The sequence below is a fragment of the Entelurus aequoreus genome, linkage group LG22 (assembly GCF_033978785.1).
Source record: "Entelurus aequoreus isolate RoL-2023_Sb linkage group LG22, RoL_Eaeq_v1.1, whole genome shotgun sequence".
In the NCBI taxonomy this organism is placed as follows: Eukaryota; Metazoa; Chordata; class Actinopteri; order Syngnathiformes; family Syngnathidae; genus Entelurus; species Entelurus aequoreus.
Window position 1 is genome coordinate 44,875,471 of NC_084752.1, and position 20,432 is coordinate 44,895,902.

Consider the following 20,432-nt stretch of genomic DNA (forward strand, 5'->3'; position numbering starts at 1 on the left):
CATGTCTTTGGAGGTGGGAGGGGCCTATCCCCATGTCTTTGGAGGTGGGAGGGGCCTATCCCCAGGTGCATGTCTTTGGAGGTGGTAGGGGCCTATACCCAGGTGCATGTCTTTGGAAGTGGGAGGGGCCTATCCCCAGGTGCATGTCTTTGGAGGTGGGAGGGGCCTATCCCCAGGTGCATGTCTTTGGAGGTGGGAGGGGCCTACCCCCAGGTGCATGTCTTTGGAGGTGGTAGGGGCCTATCCCCAGGTGCATGTCTTTGGAGGTGGGAGGGGCCTATCCCCAGGTGCATGTCTTTGGAGGTGGGAGGAAGCCGGAGTGCATGTCTTTGGAGGTGGGAGGGGCCTATACCCAGGTGCATGTCTTTGGAAGTGGGAGGGGCCTATCCCCAGGTGCATGTCTTTGGAGGTGGGAGGGGCCTATCCCCAGGTGCATGTCTTTGGAGGTGGGAGGAAGCCGGAGTGCATGTCTTTGGAGGTGGGAGGGGCCTATACCCAGGTGCATGTCTTTGGAAGTGGGAGGGGCCTATCCCCAGGTGCATGTCTTTGGAGGTGGGAGGGGCCTATCCCCAGGTGCATGTCTTTGGAGGTGGGAGGAAGCCGGAGTGCATGTCTTTGGAGGTGGGAGGGGCCTATACCCAGGTGCATGTCTTTGGAGGTGGGAGGGGCCTATCCCCAGGTGCATGTCTTTGGAGGTGGGAGGAAGCCGGAGTGCATGTCTTGGTGTTTTGTTTTGTTTTGTTGTCAAAATGTTGCATAGATGATGTTTTACAGACCGTTTTCAAAACTGTCTCTTCAAGATGCCTCGTTTTGTCTTATTGGCGTGCCCGAGTCCGTCTCCAGCCATGTTGTTGGCGAGAAACGGCCTCAAAACTCTAAAAGACCGATCACACAGTTCCTGTCTTCACAATAAAAGCCCTGCTTCATCCTGCCTGCGCTAACAAAATAAGAGTCTCCAAAAGCTAGCAAGCTAGGGAGTTTGCCGCCAATGTATTTCTTGTAAAGTGCATAAAAAGGAGAATGGAAGCTGGACAAACTTTCATGTGGTATTGGACAGGAAGGAGGACTTCATTGTAAAATGTGGAGGTTATCATCACTAACTGTCTGATTCCAATCAATGCAAGTCATCACAATCATACCAACTTATATTCTTGTCTGCATGAAAGAAAGGAATGTTAAACATGCTTGTATCATCATGACACACCTTTCACTTGTTCACCTCTCTTTCATGAATACATCAATATAAATGAAATATATGAATGAGGTAGATGTCCTCCACTTGGTACATTGAAAAGTAGCTGGCCTGCAGAAAAGGTGTGGCCACCCCTGGTGTACACACAAGCAAACGAGCAAAATAACACACATTAAAAAAGCCAGACACACACCCAAATAAGCATGCAGACACAGGAAGAGAATGACAAACACACAAAGACACACACACAAAGACACACACAGACACACATACACACATGCACAAAGACACACACACACACACACACAGTAGACGCCCTTCCAGACACACACACACACGTACAAAGACACACACACACAGACACACACACAGTAGACGCCCTTGCAGACACACACAAACATACACACAAACACACACACACACACACACACACACGCACAAAGACACACACAGACACACACACACACGCACAAAGACACACACACACAGTAGACGCCCTTGCAGACACACACACACAAAGACACACACACACACAGTAGACGCCCTTGCAGACACACACACACACACACACACACACACACACATGCACAAAGACACAAACACACACACACACACACACACACACACACACACACACACACACACACACACACACACACGTACAGTAGACACCCTGGCAGACGGACACACACACGCACACACACACACAAATGTACAGTAGACACCCTGGCAGACAGACACACACACACGCACAAAGACACACACACAAAGACACGCACGCACACACACACACACACACACACACACACACGCACACATGTACAGTAGACACCCTGGCAGACAGACACACACACACACAAAGACACACACACAAAGACACGCACGCACACACACACACACACACACACACACACACACACACACACACACACACACACAGTAGACACCCTGGCAGACAGACACACACACGCACAAAGACACACACACAAAGACACACACACACACACGTACAGTAGACACCCTGGCAGACAGACACACACACACGCACAAAGACACACACACAAAGACACACACACACACACGTACAGTAGACACCCTGGCAGACAGACACACACACGCACAAAGACACACACACAAAGACACACACACACACACACACGTACAGTAGACACCCTGGCAGACAGACACACACACGCACAAAGACACACACACACACACACACACACACACACACACACACACACACACACACACACACACACACACACACACACACACACAAGTACAGTAGACACCTTGGCAGACAGACACAGGTGAGATGAAAGTGAGCATTAGGAGACACACACACACACACACACACACACACACACACACACACACACACACACACACACACACACACACACACACACACGTACGTACAGTAGACACCCTGGCTTGCAGACCCACACAGGTGAGATGAAAGTGAGCATCAGGAGACACACACACACACACACACACACACACACACACACACACACACACACACACACACACACACACACGTACGTACAGTAGACACCCTGGCTTGCAGACCCACACAGGTGAGATGAAAGTGAGCATCAGGAGACACACACACACACACACACACACACACACACACACACACACACACACACACACACACACACACACACACACACACACACACACACACACACACACACACACACACACACACACACACACAAGGTGACACAGGTGTTTCCACATGAATAAAGCAGGTAAAAAGGAGGATCAGGACCAGCTGACAAGGACTTTGTGTGTTTGTCTACAAAACAAAATGCAAAGAAGATCTTTTTTATTTAAACACAAGAAAACTATCTTTAATTGCCCTCAGGGGGTTAGAACTGATCCATTTGTAGCATATTGTCAGGTCCACATAGAGGGGTAGAACTGATCCATTTGTAGCATATTGTCAGGTCCACATAGGGGGTTAGAACTGATCCATTTGTAGCATATTGTCAGGTCCACATAGAGGGGTAGAACTGATCCATTTGTAGCATATTGTCAGGTCCACATAGAGGGGTAGAACTGATCCATTTGTAGCATATTGTCAGGTCCACATAGGGGGTAGAACTATAGCACCAGCATAGTGTCAGGTCCACATAGGGGGGTAGAACCACATAGGGGGGTAGAACTATAGCACCAGCATATTGTCAGGTCCACATAGGGGGTAGAACTATAGCACCAGCATATTGTCAGTCTTCTTATTCTCTGGCGGATGGAGGAGTGATTGCTCTCCAGTTTTGATGAATAATAATATTTCCATCCAACTCTCAGCTCTGAGATTGATCTTTTATTTCTGTGCAGCCGATGAAAAGCAACAAGTTGTTGTATTTGTCAGAAAACACTTTATGTTGTATGGATTTGATGTTTTATTTTGGTAAATGGCTCAGACCGCATCTCTTTAAAAGAAGATGTCACTTCATGTCGTCAATTTCTATGAAAATACCACAAAATAAAGGCTTTTTTTCCAACATCTTTTGAGATGAGATTGAAAAAAGTGAGTTATTAAGTTAATTAGTTACAGATCATAATTAATGAATGGCTTGACAACATTACTGGTAATGTCAACAACATACAATATAAATGATAGAGCCATTAATAAGATTCTTTTATATTGTCCTAATGCATGTTGATGACTCAGGATGGGAATTGGTCAGATTTCCCTGGTTCCCATTTTCACTTTTCTCTTATTGATTCTTATTTGTAAAAAAACGAGAAGAAAAAGGAAGATGTGTTTATTTTATGGCAGGGGTGTCCAAACTTTTTCCACTGAGGGCCGCACACGGAAAAATTAAAGCATGCGGGGGCCATTTTGATATTTTTCATTTTCAAAACATAACAAAATATATGGATTTTTAAAATTTATTTTACCTTTACGGGTCCCGGGGACCATAAAGGGTCTCAGTCATTAAAATGTTGAAAATAAGTAAAATGATTATTTCTTATTTAACGCTTACAGTTAATCTCTATATCAGGGGTGTCCAAAGTGCGGCCCGGGGGGCCATTTGCGGCCCGCAGCTAATTGTTTAGCGGCCCGCCACACATTCTGGAAATACTGTTGTAAAAATAAAAAAAGAACATAAAAAAAAAGTGGAATGAGGTGAAATCTAACGAGAAAAAGTTGCAATGTTGACACAAAAACTGCCATACAGGCTGTTTTTTCATTTTTCTTTTTTTTGCCATTGCTCAAAAAACAAAAAAAAAGACAAAAAATCCATGTTATAATGAATTATTTTCAGGGCTCCAATTACTTCAAATATTTTACTTTAAAATGTTTTATGTGGTAAATATTGCATATATTGTGTATTAGCTAGAGATGCCCGATAATATCGGCCTGCCGATATTATCGGCCGATATATGCGTTAAAATTTAATATCGGAAATTATCGGTATCGTTTTTTTTTTTTTTTAATTAAATCAACATAAAAAACACAAGATACACTTACAATTAGTGCACCAACCCAAAAAACCTCCCTCCCCCATTCACACAAAAGGGTTGTTTCTTTCTGTTATTAATATTCTGGGGCCGTACTTATCAAGCTTCTTAGAGTGCCATTTTACACTTAAGTCCTGAGAATTTGCGAAATTTAGTCCTACTCTCAAACATAAGAATAAAAGCTTTTTATCAACGTTCTTAAGTCTAAGAATCACTCCTACTCTCCACGATGTTTAAGAGACCTTCAGAGGTGTCTTAAGTGGTTAGGAGTTGCCAGCAGGGGGTGGCACTGAGGCGAGAGAGACGTGCGCGAACGTTCAGGGAACGGAACATTGTTTTGTTTTTTTTGATGACGAGCAGCTGATCAAACGGTATCGTTTAGACAGAGCGGATATTATTTTTGTCACAGATTTAATACTTTTCGATTCCTTGTTGATTTCTGCATGTGTCTGCAGTGGGCTAGTATATATAGAGCCACCCACAGCAGTTTCAAATTAGTTGCCTAATTAATGAATTGGAAAGAAAATGTTATGACAGTAGCGTATGTGTGTGGCCGTGAGGTGAGTGACATCAGTGAGTGTGTGGGCGAGAGAAGAGAGGGAGCGGTAGCGTGAGTGCCGGCGGGGACTAGTTTGTTTTGTATTATTTTGTAGTTTATTGTCAAAATATACACTCCCATTGTCCACTTAAATATTTCCAATATATTTCTTTACGGCACATAGTAATGTCGTAATTCAGCTCTGAGTGTGACACTTAAGATTCAGTCCTACACTTCGCTGAAAGTGTGAGTAAGACGCTTGATAACTAACTTTTAAGTGCAGCTTTCAGCGAAGAATTTATTTACTCTTAAGTCAACTCTTAGCAGACTTCTAGGAGCAATTCTAAGAAGCTTGATAAGTACGGCCCCTGGTTCCTACATTATATATCAATATATATCAATACAGTCTGCAAGGGATACAGTCCGTAAGCACACATGATTGTGCGTGCTGCTGCTCCACTAATAGTACTAACCTTAACAGTTAATTTTACTAATTTTCATTCATTACTAGTTTCTAGGTAACTGTTTTTATATTGTTTTACTTTCTTTTTTATTCAAGAAAATGTTTTTAATTTATTTATCTTATTTTATAATTTTTTTAAAAAAGTACCTTATCTTCACCATACCTGGTTGTCCAAATCAGGCATAATAATGTGTTAATTCCACGACTGCATATATCGGTTGATATAGGTATCGGTTGATATCGGTATCGGTAATTAAAGAGTTGGACAATATCGGAATATCGGATATCGGCAAAAAGCCATTATCGGACATCCCTAGTGATTACTCAAAGATATGAAAGAATTAAAATCAATGGTGTCCTGCATTATTGATCTTTTAGGGCTCTAATGACTAAATACTGCATATTTCAGTTTTACTATAAAAAAAACTAAGTTGTTTTTGACAGAAAAGCCATAAAACATTTTTTTTTAATTTGTATTAGTTTATATCAACTTGAAGTTGATATAGAGATTTACTGTAAGCGTTAAATAATTTCAAAAAAATTATAATCTGACTTATTTTTAACATTTTAATGACTGAGACTCTTTATGGTCCCCGGGACCCCTAAAGGTAAAATAAATAAAAAAATGCATATATTTTGTTATGGTTTCAAAATGAAAACTATCAAAATGGCCCCCGCATGCTTTAATTTTTCCATGTGCGGCCCTCAGTGGAAAAAGATTGGACACCCCTGCTCTATATCAACTTGAAGTTCAAATAAAGTTATTAAAAAAAAAAAGTTTTATGGCTTTTCTGTCAAAAACAACTTTGTTTTTTATAGTAAAACTGAAATATGCAGTATTTAGTGATTAGAGCCCTAAAAGATCAATAATGCAGGACACCATTGATTTTAATTATTTCATATTTTTGAGTAATCACAGTGAAAAAATAAATAAATTACCACTAAATATATTTGGGATCCAAAAGGTGCCCCAGTCATAAAGTGATACATTTTTATTAGGTTTTTCTTTTACTTTCAACACTTAAGTTATGAGATCAACTTCAGATATATCTGTCCATTTTACTTTTAAACTATAATTTTTTAGTTTTATGCTATTTTGTCAAATAAAACTTTAATGTTTTTATATGGCATCTGCACAACATATGCAATATTTACCGCATAAGACATTTTAAAGTGAAATATTACTAAATAACTAAACTACATCAACAGCCATTCATTCATTCTTAAAGTAATCTTACTTACTGTATTTCCTTGAATAGCCGCAGGTGCGCTAATTAATTTAAACCCCCCCTTCTCACTCCTGCGTTTACCAAAAGCATGCGGGATTGGCAAGCATGCGTTAATTAATTTAAAACCTCTTCTCACTCCGGCGCTTACCTTATCATGATAAGCACATTTAATAAAAAAAACGTTATTATTGTCTTACCTTTAGGTATAAATGAGTCCATGCGCAGCTCCTATAGAAGTCTTCCTTATCTTTCCTCAGTTTTAAAAGTCTCTCTGTCTCGATGGAGATCTTCCTTTTAAGTATTACCTCCTGCTTCGATTGAAAGTCCAGTTTAGAAAACTGTTTTATTTTAGATATGTAATCCTCCATGGTAAAAGTGCAAGGAAACAATGGCTCCTCACTCTTGCTGCCTGTTGTCTTCTTCTGCAGCACCGGTCTTCTGCAGTACCAGCAGTCGCAAGAAGGATCACTAGCGCCCTCTACCACCAGGAGGAGGAAGTCATTTAATGACTCATATTTGACCCGGCGGAAGTGCCAAGCATGCGCTAATTATTTTGCGAAACGAGTTTGACCCGGCTGTAATTCTAGGCTGGCGAATACCATATTCCCGGCGGCAATTCAAGGAAATACGGTATCTCATCATATGAAATATGACTTACTTCACCAATTATTATTATTAAATTATTACTATTATTTTTTTTATTGTGATTACTTATGGAGTTTATTGTGAATAAATTGTGAACAGGAAGTGAACAAAAAAGTTTTAGCAACTGTTGTGTAAAGAAAAGGGGTCGGATTAAATAAGCTCTGCTTCTTCCTACTCCTTTTCGAACATGTTGACAAGAGAAACTGGAAATTGTGATGTATCATGTTGTATGCTTGCATGTTCCAAATAAACTCAAACTCATATTTGAAGTAACTGAAGCCTTGAAAATAATTCATTATTACATGAATTTTTTTGTCTTTTTTTTTTTTTTAAAACAATGGCAAAAAAAGAAAAAAAGAAAGACAAATTTTTTTTTTAAAAACAGCCTGCATGGCAGCTTTGTGTCAACTTTTTCTCGTTAGATTCCACCTCATTCCACTTTTTTGAATGTTCTTTGTTTATTTTTGCAATAACATTTCCAGAATGTGTGGCGGGCCGCTAATGGCCCCCGGGCCGCACTTTGGACACCCCTGCTTTAGAGCTAACATGACCTCAAAAAACCAACAGTGACACTACAAAAAGTGAAATCTAAGTAAGATGAAATATGTCAAATAAGGGTGATATTTGCTTATTTTCTGTCTGATAAGATAATTCTTCTCACTCAGCAGATTTTTATAGCAGTGTTTTACTTGTTTTAAGGGGTTTGGTCCTAAATATATATAAGATAACAGCCAGGTAGAGAGGCAGCGGTGTGACAGACCTCATAGTAAGCACCTGAAACGATTTATATGTATTATTTAGGTTAGGGTTAAGGTTAAAGTTTTCATTGTATATTAGTGCAACCCCCCCACCCCTTTTAAGGGGACGGGCAATATGCGCATTCGTATAGTTAGGAGGAGATGCCTCATTCAGCGCAAAAAAATCGTCTGGTTTGAGCCAGGTTTCGCTGAGACCAATGACGTTAAGATTGTTGTCTCTAATGACCTCATTAACTAATAACATTTTGGGAGACAATGATCTTATGTTTAAACAGCCCATATTATAGGTAGTGAGCTGTTTTGACGAGTTTTTGTTGAAATTATCCGTAGTAGCAATATTAATAATGTTGCGTTTGTATATTATATATTACAGCTTGTTGCTGTTTTGACCTCAAAAAACCAACAGTGACACTACAAAAAGTGAAATCTAAGTAAGATGAAATATGTCAAATAAGGGTGATATTTGCTTATTTTCTGTCTGATAAGATAATTCTTCTCACTAAGCAGATTTGATGTTAGAGTGTTTTACTTGTTTTAAGTGTTTTGCTCCTAAATGATGTCAGTAAGATATTACAGCTTGTTGCTGAGATTTGATGACCTATATTGAGTAAAACATGCTTGAAACTATTTTTGTCCAAATGTCCAAAACACACCCAGCAATGGTGCACAGGAAGGCGGGGAAGAAGAGGGGAAAAGGCGGCCAAAATGGTCAAAAGTCCCAATTGTGTCCACGTGTGTTCATTCCTAGTTTTGATGTGACAATCTACAATGTAAATAGTCATGGAAATAAAGAAAACGCATTGAATGAGAAGGTGTGTCCAAACTTTTGGCTCCATCTGAAACAGAACTGGGCAATTATTTTGACTCGGGGGCCACATTTAGAGAAAAAAGTGTGTCTGGGGGCCGGTATATTTATTTTTAGGAACACTAATACAAAACCTCACAATAATGTCTGATTGAATGCTAAAAACTTCATGACAGACCGCCTTAAAAAACGTAATGGAATTTAAAAATGTTCTATGAAGGATAAAACACTGAATATTGACAACATATGAACGTCACACCCCCTTTCCATCCACATATTTTACAACCAAGTGAAACGCAACAAAAATGCAACAAACAGTGAAATATGAACGCGAAGGGTACAAAATAAACTCACCTACAATCTGATATATCTGATATTTGCTGAATTCCCCCCAGGGATCAATAAAGTACTTTCTATTCTATTCTATTCTATTCTATTCTATATATCACTAAGCTTTAGAAGCTTTAGAACTTTGTTGTGAAAATCTCCTTCCGTGTCTGTGGAAACGCTCCCCACCCACACTGCTTGGTGCCTCGTCTGAGCTGCTGTGACGTAGATGACCATAGTAACTCATTACATGACCATAGTAACTAATTAGATGATCATAGTAACTAATTAGATTACCATAGTAACTAATTAGATGACCATAGTAACTAATTACATGACCATAGTAACTAATTAGATGATCATAGTAACTAATTAGATTACCATAGTAACTAATTAGATGACCATAGTAACTCATTACATGACCATAGTAACTAATTAGATGATCATAGTAACTAATTAGATTACCATAGTAACTAATTAGATGACCATAGTAACTAATTACATGACCATAGTAACTAATTAGATTATAAATAAGATTACCATAGTAACTAATTAGATGACCATAGTAACTAATTAAATTACCATAGTAACTAGTTAGATGACCATATTAACTAATTACATGACCATAGTAACTAATTAGATGACCATAGTAACTAGTTAGATTACCATAGTAACTAATTAGATGATCATAGTAACTAATTAGATTACCATAGTAACTAATTAGATGACCATAGTAACTAATTACATGACCATAGTAACTAATTAGATTATAAATAAGATTACCATAGTAACTAATTAGATGACCATAGTAACTAATTAAATTACCATAGTAACTAGTTAGATGACCATATTAACTAATTACATGACCATAGTAACTAATTAGATGACCATAGTAACTAATTAGATGACCATAGTAACTAATTACATGACCATAGTAACTAATTAGATTACCATAGTAACTAATTACATGTCCATAGTAACTAATTACATGACCATAGTAATTAATTACATGACCATAGTAACTAATTAGATTACCATAGTTACTAATTACATGACCATATTAACTAATTACATGACCATAGTAACTAATTAGATGACCATAGTAACTAATTACATGACCATAGTAACTAATTATATTACCATAGCAACTAATTACATGACCGTAGTAACTAATTAGATTACCATAGTAACTAATTAGATGACCATAGTAACTAATTGCATGACCATAGTAACTAGTTAGATTACCATAGTAACTAATTAGATTATCATAGTAACTAATTACATTACCATAGTAACTAATTATACTACCATAGTAACTAATTAGATGACCATAGTAACTAATTACATGACCATAGTAACTCATTACATGACCATAGTAACTCATTAGATTACTATAGTAACTACCGTATTTTCCACACCATAAGCCGCACCTAAAAACCACAATTTTTGTCAAAAGCAGACAGTGCGGCTAATAACCCGGTGCGCCTTATATATGGATTAATATTCATATTTATTTTCATAAGGTTTAGGTCTCGCAACTACGGTAAACAGTCGCCATCTTTTTTCCCCGTAAAAGAGGAAGCGCTTCTTCTTCTACGGTAAGCAACCGCCCCATAGAAGAGGAAGTGCTTCTTCTTCTACTGTAAGCAACCGCCAAGGTGAGCACCCGCCCCCGGAGAAGAAGAAGCTCGCGGATATTTAATTTCATTTGTTTTTCTGTAAAGACAACAAAATGTCTCCTACTAAGAGACACGCGTACAAGGTTCCACTGACTTTTGATATTCATGTGAACCGCACTGTGGATACAACGGGAACACGTACGGTGAATATTCGCACCACAGGGAATGAGAAGTGGTTCTAGCTTGCCATGCTAACGGCCAGAAACTTCCACCCACGGTGATATTCAAAAGGAAGACCTTGCCAAAAGAGAACTTTCCAGCCGGCGTCATCATAAAAGCTAACTCGAAGAGATGGATGGATGAAGAAAAGATGAGCGAGTGGTTGATAGACGTTTACGCGAAGACACCGGGTGACTTTTTTCACGCAGCGCCGTTCCTGTTGATCTACGACTGCATGCGCGTCCACATCACAGATGGTGTCAAAAAACAAGTGAAGCACACCGAAGAAGAATAATTCGAGGGATTTGTAGATGAGTAATAACTTCAGAAAGTGAGCTTTAAATGTTTATTTTGTGTGTTGTGTGACACTAACGTATGAGCAACGTTGAGTTATTGATGTTGCTATTGCTCTGCACTATTTTGAGTGTTACTATTTTTGTGATTGCACATTTGCACATTACATTTTGGGAGTGAACAGAGTTGTTAGAACGCTGGTTTGTAATATATTATTAAAGTTTGACTGACCTATCTGACTGTTTTTTTGACATTCCCTTTAGCGTAGCGTAGATGCGGCTAATAGCACGGGGCGGCTAACAGGTAAACAAAGTTTTGAAATATGCCGTTCATTAAACGTGCGGCTAATAACACGGGGCGCCTTATGGTGCGGAAAATACGGTAATTAGATGACCATAGTAACTAATTACATTACCATAGTAACTAATTAGATTACCATAGTAACTAATTAGATTACCATAGTAACTAATTAGATGACCATAGTAACTAATTACATGACCATAGTAATTAATTAGATTACCATAGTAACTAATTAGATGACCATAGTAACTAATTACATGACCATAATAACTAATTAGATTACTATAGTAACTAATTAGATGACCATAGTAACTAATTAGATTAACATAGTAACTAATTACATGACCATAGTAACTAATTACATGACCATAGTAACTAATTACATGACCATAGCAACTAATTACATGACCATAGTAACTAATTACATGACCAAAGTAACTAGTTAGATGACCATAGTAACTAATTGCATGACCAAAGTAACTAGTTAGATGACCATAGTAACTAGTTAGATGACCATAGTAACTAATTACATGACCATAGTAACTAATTACATGACCATAGTAACTAGTATATCATCCATAAGTGCAGATTCCAACCATAGAAAGACTTATATAGTAGAAGACTTCCGGTCATTATAAAAGATGAGTGCACATTATAATGGCAGCTACACTTTACATCTTAAACAATCTAAAGATATTATTTGGGAATGTCCGGCGGGTCAGATTGAAAAGCTCAACGGGCCGCATGCCTTAAAGGCCTACTGAAAGCCACTACTAGCGACCACGCAGTCTGATAGTTTATATATCAATGATGAAATCTTAACATTGAAACACATGCCAATACGGCCGGGTTAACTAATAAAGTGACATTTTAAAATTCCCGCCACACTTCCGGTTGAAAAACTCCTTTGGATATGATTTATGCGTGTGACGTCACAAAATCCACGGAAGTGGTTGGACCCCATCGACCCGATACAAAAGCCTCTTGTTTTCTTCGACAAAATTCCACAGTATTCTGGACATCTGTGTTGGTGAATCTTTTGCAATTTGTTTAATGAACAATGGAGGCTGCAAAGAAGAACGTTGTAGGTGGGATGGATCGGTGTATTAGCGGCTAAGTACAATACTTACAGCAACACAACAAGGACTACTTACTACGCCTAGCCGATGCTTGCCGCCGAACCCACGGATGAAGTCCTTCGTCGCGCCGTCGATCGCTGGAACGCAGGTGAGCACGGGTGTTGATGGGAAGATGAGGGCTGGCTGGCGTAGGTGGAGCGCTAATGTTTTATCATAGTTCTGTGAGGTCCGGTTGCTAAGTTGCTAAATTAGCCTTAGCGTCGTTAGCAACAGCATTGTTAAGCCTTACCAGGCTGAGAATTTTTAACCGTGTAGTTACATGTACATGGTTTAATAGTATTGTTGATCTTCTGTCTATCCTTCCAGTCAGGGGTTTATTTATTTTGTTTCTATCTTCATTTGAGAACGATGCTATCACGTTAGCTCAGTAGCTAAGTGTGTCACCGATGTATTGTCCGGGAGATAAAAGTCACTTTAAATGTCCATTTCGCGTGCTCGACTCTCATTTTCAAGAGGATATAGTATCCCAGGTGGTTTAAAATACAAATCCGTGATCCACAATAGAAAAAGGAGAGAGTGTGGAATCCAATGAGCCAGCTTGTACCTAAGTTACGGTCAGAGCGAAAAAAGATATCTCTTGAACTGCATTCTAGTCCGTCACTCTAACGTTCCTCATCCACGAATCTTTCATCCTCGCTCAAATTAATGGGGTAATCGTCACTTTCTCGCTCCTAATATCTCTCGCTCCATTGTAAACAACGGGGAATTGTGAGGAATACTAGCTCCTGTGACGTCACGCTACTTCCGCTACAGGCAAGGCTTTTTTTTATCAGCGAGCAAAAGTTGCGAACTTTATCGTCAATGTTCTCTACTAAATCCTTTCAGCAAAAATATGGCAATATCGCGAAATGATCAAGTATGACACATAGAATGGATCTGCTATTCCCGTTTAAATTTTAAAAAATCATTTCAGTAGGCCTTTAATTTGCCCGGGTCTGCTCTAAAAAGTTCATTCATTGACATGTTAGTAACCACATGGGTTCGGTAACGAGAGGTGAAACTGTACATGGCAACATAGACTTTATCGCCCATCCCTACTCGCTACTTGTGGCCCCCGAGGGCCTGATCTAGTGCGCTTCTTCTACATGAAGGAACAAACAATTAGGCTGGATTGTGTCAGGAGAAGCACCAGGGGAACTTGTTGTCCTCGTCAAACGCTTCACACATGACAAGCGTCTCCTCGGTCTCAGTCCAATTACAAACCGCAGTGGGGAAGAAAAGAAAAAAAAACCCCCACATTTGGACCAACGTCCTGCTTTGTTTACAAATAAGCACATGTTGAAAGTAAACACCTATTAAAGTTCCACATAGAACTCCTGGTCAACCGTGTCCGCGGATCTTGACCTTTGCTGGCCTCGTTCTTGTTCCACTGCTAAATGTCACCAAATGTCACATCAAGTCGCCGACACACGTGTGAAATATGACTCAAACGCACCAGGCGGGCCTTGACACCGTGTCACTTACGGTTGCCCGGGCAACCGACCTCACTGCCCTCGGCAACACCCGCAGCAAAACAACACCTCGGAGCGAAACAGAAAAAAAAAAGAAGTGTTTGTTTAGTTTGGCCAATTAGAGCAGTGTTGTTCAACCACTGTGCCGCGGCCGTGAGATACAGTCTGGTGTGCCGTGGGAGATTATCTACGTTCACCTATTTGGGTTAAAAATATTCTTTGCAAAGCAGTAATTATAGTCTGCAAATGATGTGTTGTTGTTGAGTGTCGGTGCTGTCTAGAGCTGGGCAGAGTAACCGTGTAATACTCTTCCATATCAGTAGGTGGCAGCAGGTAGCTAATTGCTTTGTAGATGTCGGAAAGAGCGGGAGGCAGCGTGCAGGTAAAAAGGTGTCTAATGCTTAAACCAAAAATAAACAAAAAGGTGAGTGCCCCTAAGAAAAGGCATCGAAGCCTAGGGAAGGCTATGCAGAACGAAACTACAACTGAACTGGCTACAAAGTAAACAAAAACAGAATGCTGGACGACAGCAAAGACTTACTGCGGAGCAAAGACGGCGTCCACAATGTACATCCGAACATAATAATAATAAAAATGGATTTCGATTTTATATAGCGCTTTTCTACTATTAGATACTCAAAGCGCTCACAGAGAAGTGGGAACCCATCATTCATTCACACCTGGTGGTGGTAAGCTACATTTGTAGCCACGGCTGCCCTGGGGTAGACGGATGGAAGCGAGGCTGCCCGTTTGCACCTACGGCCCCTCCGACCACCACCTATCATTCATTCATCATTCATAACGGGGGGGTCGCAGCTTGCTGCCAGGTTTGTTCTCCCAGGATGCAAACAGGACTTGAAGGTAGGAACATACAGTATTTAACAATCAATTAATCCTACACCTCCGAAAAGACAGGAACCAAAACAAAAGGAAAGCGTGCCGTTCATACGAGAGGCTAAAGAACAAAAAACAACAACGTAGGAAACATAGACGCTAACACTTAGCGAGAACTATGGACATAGAGAAACTGTATCAAACTGTGGCATGAAACAACTAACATTTCCGTGGACACGGCATGAATCGAACCAATAGCACGAACTTGGAACCGGACATGAAAACGGGCAGCATGAACTATGGTATGGCATGACGACTGACTGGCAAAGACAGGCTTGAATAATGGTCTCTTGATTAGAGCAGGTGCGTGTCCCGAACACCAGAGGCAGGTGAAACTAATAAGTCGCCATTAAAACAAACAAGGGTGCACACAAACAGGAACTACTGGAGTCTAAAACTAACAGAACATAACAAAAACATGATCCGGACCACAGATCATGACGGCTGCAAAGTAAACAAAAACAGAATGCTGGACGACAGCAAAGACTTACTGCGGAGCAAAGACGGCATCCACAATGTACATCCGAACATGGCATGACAATCAACAATGTCCCCACAAAGAAGGATAAAAACAACTGAAATATTCTTGATTGGGAAGGCTATGCAGAACGAAACTAAAACTGAACTGGCTACAAAGTAAACAAAAACAGAATGCTGGATGTCAGAATAATTATATCTAAGTTACGTTGCGTCGGACCAGTTCTTCCTCCAAGGGAATTTAAGTTACTGGTCAATCCCAAGTTCTTTTGGATGACATATAAACTGAGTAAGAAGGATCACCAGGACAGAATAGGAATATCATCAAGTTTTACTGAAATTTCAGGAGAACAACCTAGACTAATACATTCATACCGGCTTCCTAAGTCGTTCTAACACTCATACGGAAGAACCTCCTTCTTACACAGAAAGAAAGCCCCCACCTCTCAGGGAAGGAACACGGCCTCATTGTTCTACCGCAGATAAGATATAAGGGAGTACTCCAAGTCCTACATTCCAAGTCTTCAAGGTAACACACACAGTTTACTTGCGGACAAATAGAAAGAGTACAAATGGAAAAACACTGGCTGTTTTCAAATATGACTATGAATAGAAAGAAATAACTTTTGCATATATATGTATACATTCTTCACAGTTATCACATAACTTAGTGTTTCCATGAGTTCCCGGCAAGCAGACAAAAGCTGTCTTTAATCTTACCAAGCAAAAGGCTTGTAAAACTCCACTGTGTACGACAGGAAGCGACATGAAGGTGTCGGTTTCTTTGATCTATTGTGATCCACAGGAAGATCTTGTCTCGACCCGAGATCTACAAAGCGGAGAGGAAGCAGGACCTGACGCAAGCTCCAGGCAACTTTTCTTTGAACAGTTTTGTGACCGAGGGCAACGGCTGTTTACGACCCCCTCTCCCCTTAGAAACAGCTGTTGCCATGTAATCAGGGAAAGTCCAAATAAAAGAGGAGGCGTGCAATTCTTTCATCAGAGCGTGGGACGACACTGCACAAGAGTACAGGTGTACGCGCTCTCCTCATTGAGCTCAATTAAATCCTGTCCCTGTTTAATTCCTTGCTCCTTGTCTTTTTAATAGATGTCATCGGTGTTTGAACCTGACACTGGACGACAGCAAAGACTTACTGTGGAGCAAAGACGGCGTCCACAAAGTACAACCGAACATGACATGACAATCAACAATGTCCCCACAAAGAAGGATAAAAACAACTGAAATATTCTTGATTGCTAAAACAAAGTAGATGCGGGGAAATATCGCTCAAAGGAAGACATGAAACTGCGACAGGAAAATACCAAAAAAAGAGAAAAAGCCACATTACATTTTTTTTTATGAGAAACTTTTTATAAAGTTTAAAAAAATTTTTTTAAAAAAATGTATTTTTATTATTATTATATTTTTTTTAGACATGTATCTCGTGCGCAAGAGAAACTATCTCGTGCGCAAAAGAAAGTTTCTCGTGCGCACGAGATACATGTCTAAAAAAATATATATATATAAATAAATAAATAAAAATTTTTAGACATGTATCTCGTGCGCACAAGAAAGTTTCTCGTGCGCACGAGATACATGTCTTAAAAAAAATTTAAAAATAAAAATAATTCTTTTTTTTAAATTTTTTATAACTTTATAAAAACTTTCTTGTGCGCGTACATGTCTAAAAAAATAAAAAAATACAAAAAAAATATAATAAATAAAATTTCCCCCTTGTTTAAAAAAAAAAAAAAAAAATTAAAAAAAAAAAAAAAAAAAAAATTCCCCCATGTCCCTTTAGGGGCTCCGTAAAAACTCTACACACAGGAAAACAGCAAAAAACAGCAAATAAGTCAGGGTGTGATGTGACAGGTGGTGACAGTACACCTACTTTGAGACAAGAGCTATAGTGATGCATGCTTGGTTATGCTTTAAAGTCATATCCAACAATTGCCACAACCACTTTTTACTGTCAACTGAGTTTAATTTTTTAATGTTTTCTGCTAGTGACATCTAACAAAATGAGGGTGGTCCCAAAAACAAAACTGTGTCGGTTCTAAAAGTGCTCCCCCTCTGTCAACATATGAAATAACAAGTGTGTGTAACAATTTGAAGTGCTCCCCCTCTGGTCAGCATATGAAATAACAAGTGTGTGTAAGAAATTGAAATTTGCCCTCTTTGGCCAAAATTAACAAAAAAATAAAATAAATATGTATATAGAGACATACTGTAATAACGACGTAAATAAGGAAGATTAAAAACCAATTACAAACAAAAAAATAAATTAATTAACTAAAATCAGTCTTTTTGTCACAATATGTCGACATTTTTCTTATAAAATTAGGAACAATTTCTCATATTCTTTCTGTTTCTGTAATATTGCAATATTTTCTTGTAAAATTATTACTTTTTTAATGTAAAATTATTACTTTTTAATGCAAAATGATGACTTGTATCACAATATTGACTTTTTTTTTTTTTCTCTTGTACAATAGTGACATTCTTTGAGGAAAAATTAAGACTTTTGTCATAATTTTGCCAAGTAAAAATTGTGATTGTTATTAGTTTTCTTATAAAATTGTGACTTTTGTTGAGTAAAATTACGACTGCTTTTCTAAAATTGCCAAAATTTTAAGCTTTTCTTTTAAAATTGCGACTTGTATCATAATATTGGCCAAATGTTCAGTTTTTCTTGTCAAATTTTGACTGGAGTTGAGTAAAAATACGACTTTTATTGTAATACTGCCAAAATTCCAAGTTTTTCTTGTGAAATTGTGACCTTTTTCTTGTGAAATTCCAACTCATTTTTCACAAGTTGTTGTATATTTGCATAGCATGTGTATATTATTCATGTTGAAAATACCAACAAAAGAGAAAAAGCCACCAAAATAGGAGCACAAGACAAGAAGTAAAACACTACACACAGGAAAACGCCAAAAAACTCCAAATAAGTTACGGGGCTATGTGACAGGTGGTGACAGTACACCTACTTTGAGACAAGAGCTATAGTGATGCATGCTTGGTTATGCTTTAAAGTCATATCCAACAACTTTTTACTGTCAACTGAGTTTCATTTTTTAATGTTTTCTGCTGGTGGTGTGCCTCCGCATTTTTTCAACGCAAAAAAATGTGCCTTGGCTCCAAAACAAAAAGGTTGAAAAACACTGAATTAGAGCCCAGCGGCGGCGAGCGCTGCAAGGGGCGGGCGTTTAAGCACTCGATAACAAAGTCATCTGATGCGAGGCGATTACCCCGGGGGGGAGCGGCGAGGTAAATAAGAGTGTTTGCTGTGTATTTACACGTCTTAAAGAAGCAAAGACTGGCCATTAGAAGCACTAATTGAAAGACGGTCACCTATTCACACGCCTGGCATTGAATCCCAAGAAGATGGAAAGGCGCCTTTTTCCCCTGAAACATGTTTATTTATACAGACAGACACTCGGATAGTGGGGGGTAAAAAAAAAAAAATCCTGAGGTCTATTCACAGTCCGGTCAGGCTGGCGCTCAATGAGACCTTCAGATGTGTTCAGGCTCCGCCAGGACCGGTGGGGAATATCAAGTACTCATGAAACGCTCTTTGATTGACAGCGTTTTCTTCCATCGCTTGGCTTGGCGCTCCAAACCGGGAGGAGACGCCAACCAAAGAAGGCTTTTTGAAAAGCTATAGAAGTCACGTTTCTCTTTGTCGGCGTCCACTAAAGTCCACCCTTCTCCTGAAACCACTCCATCCCAGGCACCAGGAGGAGGCGTGGCGTGCGGCGAGGAACCGCGCTTGGAAGCCGTCCTGCAGGAAGTCTCTGTGGCATTAAGCCGTCCAAACCAAAAAAGTAACACAGCCCCGCAGGGACTTCATGGACGCCAGCACATAGACACGTCCCAGCTCGTGTTTATTATGGGATGCACGTGCTCTGGATGTGTACAGCCATCTTTTCTTATTTACGGCTCAGATGATAAGCAGTGGAACATAAATAGCTAAGGACAGAATAGACAGCAGGAATGTGACTCTTACCACAACTCATGATCCCATTCTTGGGGTGAAGATTTGATTCAGAATCAATTCTGGAGTTTTAGCACGATTCTGGACTCAAACCGATTCTCGCAATTTGTATTATTTGGTGTGAAATGTTAATACGGTGGAACCTCGATTTACAAACCCCTCTGTGTGCAAACCATAGATATCTTATAAGCAGACGCAGCATTGGCTGCTGTGACGCGAGAAATTGGGCCGCCATCTTGAAGTGGTGATGAGGAGCCGGCGAGCAGCCTAAACTGACAGTTGACAGGTAGAAAACAAAGATGCTAAACTGACAGTTGACAGGTAGAAAACAAAGATGCTAAACTGACAGTTGACAGGTAGAAAACAAAGATGCTAAACTGACAGTTTACAGGTAGAAAACAAAGATGCTAAACTGACAGTTGACAGGTAGAAAACAAAGATGCTAAACTGACAGTTGACAGGTAGAAAACAAAGATGCTAAACTGACAGTTGACAGGGAGAAAACAAAGATGCTAAACTGACAGTTGACAGGTAGAAAACAAAGATGCTAAACTGACAGTTGACAGGTAGAAAACAAAGATGCTAAACTGACAGTTGACAG